We start from the raw sequence: 14984 nt of genomic DNA, 5'->3' as shown, positions 1-14984 counted from the left end.
GATGCACTAGTTATCTAACAATATATATAGCAAAAAAATATTAGATATATTTTAAAGGTTGTATGTATGGACTTTTTTAAAAGGAAAATTGCGGAAAATCATCTGTACAACATTTAGACCATGTATCCATGGCAATGACCTCAAATAATTTTATGATATTTGTAAAATCCTTACTTTGGTAAATATAATAAATTGACTTTTGGAATAATGAAGTTGATTTCAAACTGCTGCATCTGGTAAGGATAAATATGTCATTTTCTATTATTTGTCTCTTAATAGTCTCATAATACAGTCTCATAGAAAATTAAAATTAAAATACCATCTATCTGTCTATATATTATTGTGACTTAACATACATTAATGTGTGAAGGAAAAATATCTTACCAATTGCAAATAAAAATAAGTACTTTAAATATTTGATGTAAAGCAAATATAATCGCAAGTATATCATATACAATTTCATTTTATTTTTTTGATTTAGATTTATATTGAATCATTATGGTACAAAATAAACTTGAATTTGATGCATTCAAATCCTTAAAATAAATATCATACTTTTAAAAACATATCCATATCCAAAGGTTTTGCTAGTCAGGTATCAACAGTTTTCCGTATTATTCATGCAGCCATGGAAAGGTTAATTTAAAAAAAAAAGCTGTCTAAAAAAATTTCCGTTGGCACTCCATACTTTTTAAAACACAAGTCTTAATGTCATTATGATCATTACACCTGTGACCTCAATTTTTTTTACACACATCGATTGCATCATGCTTACATACGGCAGTAGGGAGTAGACGCTACGTCACTTAATACCTGAATACATGTTATCTGTGTAATTGAGACAGAGGTGTGTAGAGTTTGTACTGGATTATATTTGGACTTAATTATTTCGTCCCACTGGGTTTTAAAACAGGTATTATTTATCAGATTAACGGACACTTAAAAGGTGTGAATGTTGTTTAAATCAGACAAAGCAATACATTGGGACCAGACAATTAGGGTCGCTTGTCACAGGGAGTCGTATAATTCAGACAATATATATAGGAAAATACGTTGGGAGGACTGAAACAAGGTCTGATAAGACAGGAAGTCGTTAAAATCAGGGGGTCGCTAAGGCAGTCTCGACTGTATATAATAAAATATTCATACAGAACAGATAGGAAAAGGAATAGTGTAGAGAATGGAGACCGTGGACCAAACTTTCTTTTGAAAATAATTTACACATGTATTTTAAGATTTTAGGTCAGTTTGATAACTACTATTAACACAAGAGCTGCATGTTTTGAGAACTACTTCAAATCACGATAAGAAAAAAAAGAAGTAACGTTACACAATAGAGATTATTTTTTAAGAAAACATTGATAAAAAGATTTTCTTAGAAGTTACTTGATACCTTTTTTATGTTCATCAATATAGTAGATTTTACTAATTCATTTTGTATTTCTATTTATAATTTTTTCGAGCGCTACGATAACAATAAATTCCCTTTTAAGTTTTATACAACGTATCCACATTGATCACCAATTTTCATGAAGACCTTTTATTTGTATTGAAATTATTACGATTACATCACCAATAAAGCAAGATTCGTTGAAGTTTCAACGTTTTGTTACATTTCTATTTGGCAATTCCTAGATGATGTTAACCTTAGAACTTGCTATATACACATACCGTCCGTTAAACGGCAGTTGTAAGGCAAGAGGCGTTCTTCTGAAAGAAATACTTTTGAAATTATACCCTCATTAACTAGTATTTTAGTCAAGCTTTCTTATTAAATAGAATTAGTTCAAAACTATGAACTAGTTCAATACGTTCGCTGCTGTGGGTTTAAATCTCTGTAGGAACTTTTAAATTTTTCAAGTGAAGAAGCTATTCAGCTAGCTTATGGAACGTCGGTTATTTTACTCAGATGTCCTTCCGTGCCTGTAATAATGAACGGAGAGGAAACTGAGATAGAGCTCCATAAGAAACTCCCAATATGACCATTTCAGAGCTAGTGAGACGTTAAATTCAACCAAAACATTATCACAAGTCATGGTAATCATATCACAACTTAGAATTATAAAAAATCTGTCTGAATAGGTATTGTTGCAGACTTAGATATTACAACTGTAGGCACTAACTGTAAGTTAAAGATTATTAAAATTATATATATCTTTGCACAGAATACGCACGATGAGTATTTATTACGTGTTTGAAGTCTGACTCCTTTGACGCCAATTATAAGACACTTTTTGGATAGTTCTTGGCGGTCAATTAACCTAACCGCCTTTCTGAAATTAACAATTTCTTCGCATGTGACCGACAACTAATTCAACATGACTTTCTAAATCAGCTTTAAGAGACAAATGTGCTTTAAACAAAGAAAATAAAAACAGTTTATGTAATTGTTTAAGAGATTGTGAGAAATGATCTATGACAATTATACAAGAAAAAGGGCTTTTGGGAACTTATTTGGTTAGTCCAATCCCTATGGCAAATAGTTTTTATTCTTAGATAATTATTTTCCGAAGTACATGTACATGACAGGAATAATTAAAGTCTAATAAATATGAGTTCTATCTCCAAGTGCAAAATCTTTCAACAATTACTTACTTATCACATTCAAACAACGTTTACAAAGCCCGAGTGTCTTTTTTTTTAATCTCAAATTGAATATGCTACAATTATGTATCGAATAAAGATGTACTTTATCAAGTTTTAACTTTTATTTTGAATTAGGCAATCGCTTGATCAAGGAATTTGATTACAGAAGTATTTTCTTCATTCCTGCTTTATATTAAAGCATTTGTTCATGGGTCACTTTCAATATCTGTTTTTAAATCTAATAACGATTTCAAAGCCATTTACAATAATCAGTCTAATACTTATTTAAATAATCCAATGAATGAGACAACAAAGACCGTCTTTTGACGTTAATTAGAACGAAAGTTACTTTAAATGTAAAATAGTTACAGAATTTCCATTTTTGATGATTTTGCGAGTTTTTAAAGTAGATGACGTGACTTAATCTGTTGTACGTTGGTACGGACGTGTACAACCTTTGTAAAAGTAATTATAATTATCAAACTGACATACAAACCTCATTTATAATGAAAATCGCTTTAATACTACATTGTTCTGTTAGTGCATACGAGAAGACCACGACACAAAACTGCGTGTGTTCATTATCGCTATATCATCTTTTCAACAGAAGTTGGTAACGTATTTTTATGTATTTCCTTATTTGGCAGGTAAAGTCGCAGGCTTTAAATCAATTGCCTCTCACCGATGCTCACAATCACGGTGCAATTCGTCTCCAATGTCGTTTAAGCTCAATCAAATCGAGCCTGCAACATTTTCAATCTGAACTTTTTGGGCTGTCTTTACGGATTCTATTTTTCACAATGTTATCAGCTATTTATCAAGAGTTGTAAAAAATGATTTTCCTTTTTTTCCCGTATTTTTGTAGTGTTCCGCACAAAGAATTATTTGTAATAAGTCAGACTCTATTGGCATTTTTGGTATATAAAACTTCCCTGATGTCTTGGGAAAAGTTTAATGGTTCATGGTACGTGAAGGCATCAGACGGACCCGGGGTAAATCCTTAAAAGCAATATTTGTGCTGAAGTTTTTTTTAAAACAAATTTTAGTCATATCTCGGAGGTCGAACCAACTATCTGGCTATATTTAATACTAATTTCTTCACAAGAGACCGATTTTATAACCCACATGTTTTTTTTATTTTATAAGAACTGAGTGACAGTTGGCACATAGTTTGAGATCAACTGTTACAGCGAAAGTCCACCTCGCCCCGGGAACGAAAAAGCGATACCCTGATTACTAATCCGATGTTCGCCCTTAGCTTAGCCGACATACATTTGTACTAACGTCCCATTGCATGAAAAACATCGTTCATCGGTTGGAGTCTTATGATCATTCGATAATGCTTCAACCATTTTCCAAATACCAGTGACAATAAGAAATCGATGGGTGTAAATTCTGGAAGAAACAAAATATGTATTTCAACGTCGCAGGTGATGCTCATCTAACTGACAGACCGAGGTATAACAAGATTGAATATTTTTTTATTTAAAGATCTATTCTACTCAACTTTCAAATATATACTGGGTATGCAAAAACTTCACTTTTAAAAACAAAATAGCAAAAAAATATGTTTCCACATCAAAATGTTAATGTAATATCTACCAGTAACACGAAACAAAAAACAAAACTTGTTACGGAAATTGACGGAAACCCGCCCGCCATTATCGGAAACACTTGTGGTATTTATTATGCATTCCGTAAGTTCACGTTCAAATGTCATCTATTAAAATGGCGGAACAACAATCACACAGCGACAATGAGAGTTCTATGGTAAGTTTACGAGTTTCTGATGTAGAAACGGGAAATATATTAATCAATTTTTGTCGTTTCAAATCGACGAAAAGTGTGAGAATTAGGAGATGGGCTTGTTTGACGGTCCCAGACCCTTCATCATTTCGGTGTAAACGGTTGAATTCGACACATTTTCATTGAGGTATGTCAGTACTTTCGTTTATAGATTGTTGGGAATCTTATTATATTTAAAATTAAATTACGTTTCGAATTTGAAACAGCGGAGATGTCTTGCCAAAGTCATATCTGGTTTTTATTGATATTTTATTATGTAATGCTTATTTGACGACCTTTCATATACTTTTTGGTTGCATTATTTCCAAACCACATGCAAGGCTTACTGACAGACCTTTCAGATTTTTTAGTTACATAATTTCCAAACCACCTGCAAAGCTCAGTGACATTTTGGTAATGTTTCAATAGAGAGAAATATAGAATCCCTAAAGAACGTACAAAAAAAATGAAAGTGTTGCAGGCACGGTTTGATTGAGTCTGTTCATGGACGGTAATGGAATGTGCAAGTTACCGTTCACGCCCCCAAGCACCGGCTTATGCAGTAATTAACATTTAACATGCACTGGTAAAGTTTGGAATTTTGAAACATCCGCAGATGTGTTCATATGGCGGTTATCATGGAACCTTCAATGTGACACATTAATGCCATTCCATGAAAAGGGGCATATAGTCTCCAAGTAAGAAAATGCGTTTGCCCTAAACGTGAAAACAATGGGCAGAACTTAATAAAATGGAGTTTTGAAAGGGAATTAGAGGTAAAAAGTCTGCATATCACAGATTATAGTCAAAAGACAAAGTTAAAAAGCAGGCCACATATCCTAAGGATGATTCAGAATGTCAAACTACATTATAAAATAAATATGAAAAAGTTTTCAAAAGTTATGCATATGTTGCTACTTCAATTACTTACTTGTAGATTACCGAGTTATTCTTTAAAAAATGTTGTGAACAAATTATCTGAAATTTTGACACAAACTATTGGTCTAGACCTACATCAAATGGAGTAAGTAAGTAAGAAAAAATACCAGTAAAGCCAACTAAGTCAAGTATAAGTGTAAGTAAGTAAGCAAGCAAGCAAACAATCAAGGAAGGAAGGACATAAGTATCTCATTATCGTGATATGTGATTATCTATTACAATATATATATCTACAAGAAAAAAATCATCAATATAGCACCAGAAGTCACCAGACATCATATTATGAATAAAAGTAATATTATGTATTTACACATGTATTATGGCTTGTTTTCAAGTACCAATTGGAGTCTTATTTCTATATTACAGACAAACTTCAAAAGAGTGACTAGTAAATGAGACAAACTATTGAACTCAAACAATATTTTCAGTCCTGTCATTTCAAAACACCTCAGTGGAGTCCCATTAATGAAGTATGGTACTTTAAAATAATGAACATTTCAGTAAATGATAGAATCAAAAATATAGAAACCTGCACTTACTAACCTACGATGTCGTTAAATGTCAAACATATTATTCGCTGACCTCTGTGAAACAAAGAACATGCATATACATTTATACATATATCCTGTTTTGGATGCTTAGTCATTAAATCGACACGGCTAGATATAGAAAAAAACAACTAAATCAACACATTTACTTATATACTACAAGTTAACAAGACAGTCAGGAACACTGTTGATTTTAGAAATAACATGCTCATTATATATAAATATTGTTGTTGTTGTATTATATTGTTGTGCTATTACCAAAATAACTTTTTATCATTAGTCATTTTAGAATGTATGTATAAAGCAACATTTTCAAATAAATTCTAAAAGCAAACAAAAAGAAAAACAAACAAACAATCAAATATTTACACGTTCCTTGGCTTACACTACAATACTCGTTATAATTGTTTTAAATGTGTACAGATCCTTTGACTGTCGAGAATATGAACAGTCTGCATTAGCTGTAAATTCCACTGTTCTGAACAATAGCGAAGCATGACATAGATGCTTTGAGAGGTTAGGCGATATTGTATTATCAAGAAGATTTTTGAGACCCGATTCCAACAACTTAATGATTGATCACGTGTTATTGAAAGTGAATAAATGATTTTGCTTTTCAAATTGAAAACAGACCTTCCATGAGTCACTGCTCGCCAAACATTTCACTTGTTCCCCGAACGTGTATATTTTTTTCTCGAGAATGGCATCTACAAAAAGTGGGTTCCCTCTACCATTATTTCAAGCACGACCGGACATCTAAGTAGAATCACCGAACTTCAGTAAAATAGCTAGATAGTTTCCTCACATGAAAAACTCCGAAGTCCATGAAAAGCTCGCATTTATTGTCTGTATTATATACATAACTTATTTCACTAATTATTCAGTACTTGTATGTATGTAGAGTTAAAATGAAATATACATAATATTTCATTTTAACTCTATTCAATGGTCTGAAAATCAACTCAATGTTCTTTTTGAATGTGAATAACATAAACTTGGATTATCACTATGCGTTAAATAAGATAGAATTATAGGACAATTACGACATAGCTACTGTTCTTTGAACATCCGCCCAATGATATCTATCGTCCTTCAAAGTTTCTTGTTCACTCGTACTTTCAGAACTATAAACTGAACAATGCTCAAATCGTAAAAACTGAACAAAGGGCAATAACTCCAAAATTAGACAAAACAGAGTTGTGGTGGTTCTTTTGCTCTGCGCTTTTACCCAATGAGATATATCTACATACAAAGTGTCATGTTGATATCTCTTATAGTTTTAGAGTTATGTCCCGGACAAAGTTAAAAGTATAAAATGAACTAAGGGCAATAACTCCACGATACGGCACGGCAGAGTTACAGTTATTATGCACTGCACATCTACCGAATGAGATCTATCTACCTACAAAGTTTTATGTTGATACCTCTTGTTGTGACAGAGTTATATCCAGGACAAAAAAAGCGAACCGATGGACAACCGGACGGACGACCAAAGCGGCGACTATTTGCTCACTCTTAGGGGAGCATAGTAAACGACAATGTTCTGTTGTACACGTATATAGTTGTTAGCAACCAACTTTTGGATGTACCGAATGAGGTTTTCGGTGAATAACGTGTATATAAATCTATTTCTAGTAAGTATAGTACGATTCGTGTGAAATTATCGAAGAAACAATATCACTACATGCCAACTTAAATGGCCCTCGCAAAGAATTGACCACCTGTCTTGATATTTTGACCTCAATTAGGGAAGTTTGATGAGTCACAATGGCGAAAATTCGTCACAAGAACGCACGTTAAAAGAGCCTGATTCAAAGTAGGTACATATTTTTTCACGCCTGGCAAACTGTCGCTCCACTTCAAAATTGTGGTGTACGGTAAAACGAGCGAACGGCATTTCCGAGATAGAGCGGAAGGCCGATTTAAACGCCTAATTGTAAGTATTGTTTATGTTTTTGTCTTGTTATTTATTTAAGTTGTATTTTTTCGAAAAACGGAAAATGTAGTTCCGTGTAGGATTGATTTAGGCTTCCAATGATCTAAGCTGTTACAAAAAGAAAATTATATTAAGCCCGGGAGAACTTTTCTCCCTGACGAAGCGAACGATGATTTGTAGAATATTGAACTTCCCAACCATAGAAATGCCATACCTTTCGTATTTCTTGAAAAAGTGTATTAGTAAATTATCAACCCGTAATAAGAGCTTGCCCTTCGTGCAAAATGAATTACTCCTGAAGGATTTCTTAAATTTGTAAATCGATATTTTTCGAAAGTAGTGGAGCGAAAGGGCGAGAGATGGAGCAAAAGGTTCGATGTTGAGCGCAAGGCGATATTAATTTGACGTATTAGGAGGAGTGTAGTCAATGATTTTTTATAAATAAAAGCTATAGAACTTAAAATAGACATGATCAAGTGTTAAGACCGAGATATATATACCTTTTAAAGAGAACTAATAAATTGTGATATCCTTTCAACGACTATATAGCGTAATAACTGTAATCGCGAAGGTGTCACCTATGGCTGCCGTGTAGATTCCATTATTTATGTTCGAAATTTGGATGAGGCCCGACCATTGAATCATACACATTAATGCATGGCATAATACAGGATGCCACTTATTCGAGGTCAATCATGGCTTTTGACATGGTTATGTACATTTAAAAACGTGTGTCCGTGCAAATGGGACAAACAAATTTACAGTAATGAATTATATGTTTGTATGCTTTCGGATCTAACCCTTTTTCAGCATTGTATATTATGTAGCAATGGATTGTCTGTAATATATGTTTGTGTGAAAATGTTTGAAATAAAATATGTTTAAACTAAACGCGACAAAGTCGAATATTTCTAGTTCTACCGCAAACAAATGTTTTCGAGCAGGTACGTGTACATGTAACTCGATTGTTTACGCCAAAATGTTATGTTTTTCGAAAAGTTAGAAATTCAAGGTGCAGAACAGAAACAAAATTATGCAATGCATGGAACGCATTAAATTAAATGGATCACTACTACCAAGTTCAGTTTACAATGACTTTCTGTAATTAATAGCTCTAACGTACCTGTTCTGAGCAAAACACAAATCAGTCACGTTTTCATGAATTTGAAAGGTGGGGAATCGCTATGAAAATGGTTGACAAGGTGTCAGTTGTTATAAGGTTATAACACGTCTTCCAGTTATGTTTCAAGATACTTCCTCCCTTATTTAGCATTGTTGTTTAGTTTATTATTTTCCTCTCAAAGTGAGGCAGAACTCAGTCGGTGTACAGACTAAAATTATCAATAATATAATAGACCTAGTTATAGTAGAAATTTCTATTTACACTTACAGACGAAAATAATAAATATGTGTTATATCCTTATAAAGACTGTCACCTTGTCAACCATTTTAATAGCGATTTCCCACCTTACAAATTCATGAAAACATGGCTTATTTGTGTTTTGCACCTTGAATATCTAACTTTTCGAAAACATTACATTTTGGCGTGAACAATCGAGTCACACGCACCTGCTCGGTAACATTTGTTCGCGGTAGAACTAAAAATATTCGATTTTGTCAAATTAATATCGCCTTGCGCTCAACATCGAACCTTTTGCTCCATCTCTCGCCCTTTCGCTCCACTACTTTCGAAAAATATCGATTTACAAATTTAAGAAATCCTTCTGGAGTAATTTATTTTGCACGAAGGGCAAGCTCTTATTACGGGTTGATAATTTACTAATACACTTTTTCAAGAAATCCGAAAGGTATGGCATTTCTATGGTTGGGAAGTTCAATATTCTACAAATCATCGTTCGCTTCGTCAGGGAGAAAAGTTCTCCCGGGCTTAATATAATTTTCTTTTTGTAACAGCTTTGATCAATTGGAAGCCTAAATCAATCCTACACGGAACCACATTTTCCGTTTTTCAAAAAAATACAACTTAAATGAATAACAAGACAAAAACATAAACAATACTTACAATTAGGCAATTAAATCGGCCTTCCGCTCTATCTCGGAAATGCCGTTCGCTCGTTTTACCGTACACCACAATTTTGAAGTGGAGCGACAGTTTGCCGGGCGTGTTTTTGAACTGCAACATTTTTTTTTGGTTGGAGCGTTCTTCAGGGATTCCTTGTCTCTATTGTGTTGTTTACGTGTGTTTTTGTAGTTTTGCTTTTTGGATTAAATTCGTCTTAAATAGAGGAATGGTCACCTAAACTTAGTTCAGAAGAATAATACCAAAGTTTTAAACAGTAAGATGGAATTCCATCTGAGGGTAATAAATATAAGAATCGTTCTGAAAATAATACAAGCTGACCACTTTGTATGTTTAAGGTCTGATATCTTACCCATCATTTTGTTTTCTTTCCGGAATCAATTTGGCTCCAAAAATCCAAAATGACCACCAAGATGGCGGCTGAATTTTATTAAATATTAACATGCTCTAATCGTATATCTATGTTGAAACTACCAAAAGTTTCATTTTTCCTGGTGCCTCAAATGAGCCTTCAAGTTTATAAAACAACCACTATTAAACTAGTCTATGGGTATATTTTGCAATATTAAAAGTTGGTTACTCCTTTCGCTTTTCTTTGTATTTCTGATTTCTGGACGCAAACAGTGGGGGGGGGGGGGGGGGTTAAAGATACCTTTTTGCAAGTAATGGTAATGATATATGCGCTACCTCTGTGGAATCGCAACAGTCACTATATAGTATAAATTTATGATTTGAAATTGTACTAATGTTTGACAAAATTAGCAGAATTATATTTGGTAAACAACTGTTTTATTCCACATATAAAAAGTCTGAAAAGTATTTCAAAGTATTAATTGAACGTTTTATTTAGTACCGACAAGTGATACTTTTCCTCTACTTTATTAAAATTTGTACAAAAGCTTTATCCGATTAAAGTTAGATTATGGTTGTATAACTTATGGTCGTATTTACAATTGCTCGATGCTAAACATCACTTAAGCCTTCTTTTGCCGTTTAGGTGCATTTCAATCAACGCCAGTAGAAAGTATATATGCTGAAACAGGAGAACCTTTCCTTTATCTAGTATGTAGAAATAGCCTTCCGTTCAATATGCAGCTAGAGTATCGTCAAAAAGTAACAGTTCTGCTAGAAAACAAATTTTCAAATCACTTGACAGCGACATTTTTTAACATACCAAAGGAAATCAAACATAAAATGTTGAATATGTTCCTCTGTAGACATACAATCCTCCAGAAGTTATGTTATTCATTCAAATTAAAAAAAATATCAAATTGTCCCAACGTTTTTAAAGAGCATTATTTCAAAATTCAAAGAAGAACATATAGATTTTATTCATACTTACACGGATATGTCTAAAGTTTGTTGCAAAGTACCAAGCCGTATTTAAAAATCATATTACATTTAGAATGAGACTATCTGATCATGTACCTGTATTTATTACTGAAGCAAGAGCTATTGATTTTGCCTTGTCATACAAGGCCGAGCACAATTGTCTCAGCACAATTGTAACAAATTTGTATTTTCTTTCAGATTCACTGTCCGTGCTTTTATTAATGTAAAATAGAAAATCCGATATAAAGCTGTTGTTGCGATTTCATGATATCTTAGAAACAAAGTCAGTAATATCATGTCCGATCCAAGACCACGATGGAGTACGAGGAAATGAAAAGGAGATGCTCTGGCTAAAGAATCCTTAAACACTCAACCTTAACTGTTACCAAATAGTGATTTTTAAACATTCAATGAGAAAACTTATATCATGTAAATGGAAAATTAATTGGGACAAAACCATCTTAACAAACTATATGATATTGATTCCTGTCTTAACGTGTCGCCATCTCTATCTCTTTTAAACCGTTATGATCAGATGGTTCTTCCAAGATGTTAAACAGGACACATTAGAGTCACACATTCTCACCATTTAATAGACGATTATGCTCCTTTATGTATAGGTTGAAAATTTAACTATCACACTTTTCCTCTCTGAATGCTATGATCTTACACAGGTCCGTTATAGATATTACCGAGTTTATTCACTTTAAAGACGTTTCGACTCAGTTCCTTCCAAAACATTGATCGGCTACTTAAAAAAAATAAACCCGTATTCTAAAATTTAAGTAACTCCTTTTATAACCATGTGCAAACCATTTTTAGGTTTAATAATCTTAAGTGAACAATTGAAGTGCTCGGCGCGGTATGGCTAGTTGTGTGTTGAAAAATTAGTCCTGCTTAACTTACATAAGCTTTGAAGCAGCATGTCTTCAGATTCATGTTGATGTTCTGGAAGTCTTTGAAATGACATTGTATTACAAGGAAAAATATTATCAAGTGAACAAAGAAAGTAATCTATACATTTCAAACGACACTTAAAATCAACAATTTTTACCAAAGGTGAGAATATGCAAATAAAGCCTTTACAAATATGATAATAAATACTCTAAAATCAGTTATTAATTGCGTATAACATTTAATTTATTTCTGGAATTGCGAAAAGTTTAATCTTTCTTAAATATAAGAACATATTTTTCAATATTGATTTTCTTGAAAAGTATTTAAGCTCGTTGAATTTCTAGAAAGTATATATGCTGAAACAGGAGAACCGTTCCTTTATCTAGTATTTAGAAAAAGCCTTCCGTTCAATATGCAAGCCCCACATCTGTACAATCTTACCGAGTCAGGCTACATTCGAAACTCAAAGTTGTCAAAGGAAGGCAATTCCGTTACACTTATTCAACAGGTAAAGAATTAAAAATGGAAGTTCAACTTCATTATATAATTGCCTATTTTCTAAAATATCTACGTTCCCTCAAACACGGAGACGACATGTCTCTCAACAAAAACTTTTGGTCTTAAATTGATCTACATTATAAAGACATTTGCCAATATCAAACTCAGATTTTAGGTATTTCAGGTGTCAGAAACTGGCACAAAAATGAAATTCCTGAAATCTGAAATCTCAATAAAGTTTTATAAGCTCCACGTCATTGTACTGACTAAACAATGACCATTACTTCAAGATCGAATTTTCTCAGATCTTACAGTGTACAATAGCTTCATGCACTTTACGCTTATTTTGTGTACAGATTATGAGATGCGTCATATCGCTTGTATTTATATAATAAATTTAACCGATTGAAAAATCAAAATAAGAACAACATGTTTATATAAAGCTCGTGCCTATAGACCCATACATTCGACCGCTAGAAAAATGCACTTTATGCTTATTTAAATATCATGTCCATTTTAATTGATAAAGTGATATCGATCTTGTAAAACATGCATTTTCTTTCGTGCCTAAAATAATGCACTGAGTAGCACCCAAGGTCTTTCTCCAACAGTAAAGCTAGAGAAGTTATGGCGGTACAATGGCGGTCGATATTTTTACGTGTAAAAATATTTGGCGATAACGACGATTAAAAGACGATTTAAAGACAATACACCCGAAATATATAAAGATTATAGTTAGGCAAAGAGTCCTTGTAAATGAATTATGACCAGTGGTAGAGCTAACAACCAAACATATAAACATAAACTAGAAATATGTCGTCATGCCCCCGCATGCAGCTAAAATTTCAGATGTTATAATATTTACTTCCAAATTTGTTTGCACAAACTATATTTTTTCGTTTTAAGTTCAAAGCCCTTAAAACTATTCAATGTAAACACAAACTATTTTTATACAAAGTTTAGGGAACTGAAACTATTCGGTGTTAACCTTTTGTAAATTGCATATTTGTAGCCAAAATAATGATTAATACACTTCCACAAAAGTACGAGTGCTGAAACTGAAAATTCAAAACGTTTCCAACATTCAAGATAGATAACTTTGTCCAGAATCATCAAACCATGACCAATTTCGAACTTGATCAGTGTATTCTTATGACATGTCCATATTTTTAATTTGAGTTAAATATGTATAACTGTTGGGTAGATAATGAAGAGAATCTGAAAATTTCCTTTTTTCAAAGTCAAAGGGGCGTTACTCTTCAAAAAATCATCAAACCATGACCAAAGTCGAACTTGATTTGCAAATTCCTTTGAAGTTTTTATATGTCAAATTTGAGTTAAATGTGTAATACAGTTGGGGAGATAATGAACGGAAACTGAAAATTTAATATCATTTTCAAAGTGAAAGGGGCATTACTCTGCCAAAAATTGTCAAACAATGACCAAATTCGAACTTGACCTGTATTTTCTAATGATACATACATATGCTAAATTTGAGTTTAATGTGTGAAACCATTACTAAGATAATGAATGGAAACTGATGATGACGGAATGACAGAATGACGGAACAGGGAAACACTATATGCCCCAGCCATTTTATGGCGGGGCATAACAAAACCAGAAAAAACAACCGAACAAGGTAAGTACAAACGTAAATGTAAACAACACCCCACCCATACTTCAAGAATAACGTCCATCGGATGTTTATTTTCTTACACAGACATAGCAACGAATACTCGAAAAATGAATATGCAACACCAGCCTAGCTTGAATCCAAATGCAAATAGCTTCCAACAACAATATTTTAGGGGTGTAATTAGAAATGGTTACCAGCACATTGACAGTAAAACAAATATGACTTCAAATTACCTTCAACAAGCTAGAGAGACATTATATTCCAAACATCAACCATATTTGACAAAACCATCTGAACAATCCCAGCCAGAATTCAACAAAATGCCAAACCATATGTACCAAATTAGACCAATGCAAACATGTAGCTGGTTATATGAGTATGACTACTAGCACAGAAACACTGGACACAAGTGTTACCAATCCGGATGAAAACCATATACACATTAATCAAAACAATAAATTCCAGCAATGATTCGAAACAAGAACAAATAGATAATCATTCTGAAAACTTAAAAAAATTGAAAATAGAAATAATGACTATAAAAAGTCAACAGGAGGAAGACGATGAAAGGATGATATTAGATATTCAGACAAGAAGCATGCATACTAACTTATTATTCACGGGTATTGAAGAACCAGTACTAGAAAGTGGTCAAGTAGAAGAAACAGAAGAAACACTCACAGCCTCTTCTTAATGAAGATATAAGTTTCAGAATAACTTACGAATACCAAGCCGTCCATAGAATAGGGGAACAACAAATAAACCAGAAAGGCCAAGGCCAATAGT

The sequence above is a fragment of the Ruditapes philippinarum genome, unplaced genomic scaffold (assembly GCF_026571515.1).
Source record: "Ruditapes philippinarum isolate M1 unplaced genomic scaffold, ASM2657151v2 ctg3826_1_1_1_1, whole genome shotgun sequence".
Lineage (NCBI taxonomy): Eukaryota > Metazoa > Mollusca > Bivalvia > Venerida > Veneridae > Ruditapes > Ruditapes philippinarum.
The sequence above is the reverse complement of the archived record's forward strand: the minus strand, read 5'-3'. Positions refer to the sequence as shown.